Raw genomic sequence first — 2,445 nt, 5'->3', positions numbered from 1 at the left:
TGTATGGCGTTTCGATGTTTTTTTAAAATTTACTCTTTTTGTATACAATACTCAAGGTGATAAGATATTGTAAGAAAGCTTTTGTATCAGTGAAAAGCAAGCAAAGAGTATACCCTGATAGTTGACAACATTTTTTTAGAAATGTTCTAACTTTTTCCTCCATCTTTCGAAAATAACACTTCAAAATTTCTGCATTTTCGTTTCCTGAACTTTCTCCTTAAAGTTTCTATTGTATTTAGAAACTGACCACAAGCTTACAATTCTTTTATTTGCATATTAAAAAACCAACTTCTTTTTACTTTAATCACATGTTAAATCTTGGTTAAATCAAATTTAATCACGTTTAATATGTGACATGGCACGCCTTTTTCAGTGCCTCTTGGGCTTTTGCACTGATAGCACGATTGTGGAGTTTTGTGCTCGTTGTAACAGTGCTTGATTAATCATTGGATTTTTTATTAGGCCAAAGCAACCGGCATGCAAGTGTGCATTGGCCTTGAGCATTTACACTTTATGTTGGTACAGGTTCTTCCTCACAACATGCAAGACAACCTGGCATTAGACTGTGGAGAGCAAAGTTTTTTGGATTGCGTTGCAAACGAATGGCTTTCTAATTTCGCTTCTTTTGCTAAATCTGACGCTGGAGGTTGGTGAGATCGTTTTCAGTTTTCCCTTTTGAATTACATTATATTTATACGATTTCGTATTCTTGAACAGTGACGGTAAATATCTTCTTGAATAATCCAAGGCTATTAGTGGATAACAAAAGGTTCTTGTTAAATTAGCTTTTTTACAAATCGGTAAAAAGGGTCTTTTTCAGACTGTTTGTAAAATACAATTTTAATGATTCTTCTACCACCGATCCAGACTTGTCCACACAAAGAAGAACATTTCTTCGAAAAAGAACTAAACAAAAAGCCTTACTTCTTTATCAAATATCATGCCCCTCTTAAACCACGCCATAATCTTCAGAAAAAAACTTTTTCACCGAACTAAATACAATTCTACCTCTTTCTGATTATGGAGAAGATGATTCACTTGTTTCTAGAACAAAAAAATTCCAAAAAAATCGATGATTTTTCTAAGCCTATAGCCTTACTTTTTTATCAAAAATCATGCCCCTCTTAAAACACGCCATATTCTTCAGAAGAAGACTTTTTCACCGAACTAAATACAATTTTACCTCTTTCTGATTATAGAGAAGACGATTGACTTGTTTCTAGAACAAAAAAAATTCCAAAAAAATCGATGACTTTTCTAAGCCTTTAGCCTTACTTTTTTATCAAAAATCATGCCCCTCTTGAAACACGCCACATTCTTCAGAAAAAAACTTTTTCACCGAACTAAATACAATTCTACCTCTTTCTGATTATAGAGAAGATGATTGACTTGTTTCTAGAACAAAAAAATTTCCAAAAAAATCGATGATTTTTCTAAGCCTTTAGCTTTACTTTTTTATCAAAAATCATCCCCTCTTCCAAGACGCCACATTCTTCAGAAAAAGACTTTTTCACCGAACTAAATACAATTCTACCTCTTTCTGATTATAGAGAAGATGATTGACTTGTTTCTAGAACAAAAAAATTTCCAAAAAAATCGATGATTTTTCTAAGCCTTTAGCCTTACTTTTTTATCAAAAATCATCCCCACTTCCAAGACGCCACATTCTTCAGAAAAAGACTTTTTCACCGAACTAAATACAATTCTACCTCTTTCTGATTATAGAGAAGATGATTGACTTGTTTCTAGAACAAAAAAAAATCCAAAAAAATCGATGATTTTTCTAAGCCTATAGCTTTACTTTTTTATCAAAAATCATGCCCCTCTTAAAACACGCCACATTCTTCAGAAAAAGACTTTTTCACAGAACTAAATACAATTCTACCTCTTTCTGATTATAGAGAAGATGATTGACTTGTTTCTAGAACAAAAAAATTTCCAAAAAAATCAATGATTTTTCTAAGCCTATAGCCTTACTTTTTTATCAAAAATCATGCCCCTCTCAAAACACGCCACATTCTTCAGAAAAAAACTTTTTCATCGAACTAAATACAATTCTACCTCTTTCTGATTATAGAGAAGATGATTGACTTGTTTCTAGAACAAAAAAATTTCCAAAAAAATCGATGATTTTTCTAAGCCTTTAGCCTTACTTTTTTATCAAAAATCATCCCCTCTTCCAAGACGCCACATTCTTCAGAAAAAGACTTTTTCACCGAACTAAATACAATTCTACCTCTTTCTGATTATAGAGAAGATGATTGACTTGTTTCTAGAACAAAAAAAAATCCAAAAAAATCGATGATTTTTCTAAGCCTATAGCCTTACTTTTTGATCAAAAATCATACCCCTCTTAAAACACGCCACATTCTTCAGAAAAAGACTTTTTCACAGAACTAAATACAATCCTACCTCTTTCTGATTATAGAGAAGATGATTGACTTG

Source organism: Rhopilema esculentum, chromosome 9, assembly GCF_057945365.1.
Source record: "Rhopilema esculentum isolate cy_ngs chromosome 9, ASM5794536v1, whole genome shotgun sequence".
Classification (NCBI taxonomy): Eukaryota; Metazoa; Cnidaria; class Scyphozoa; order Rhizostomeae; family Rhizostomatidae; genus Rhopilema; species Rhopilema esculentum.
Note: the sequence above shows the minus strand (reverse complement) of the source record.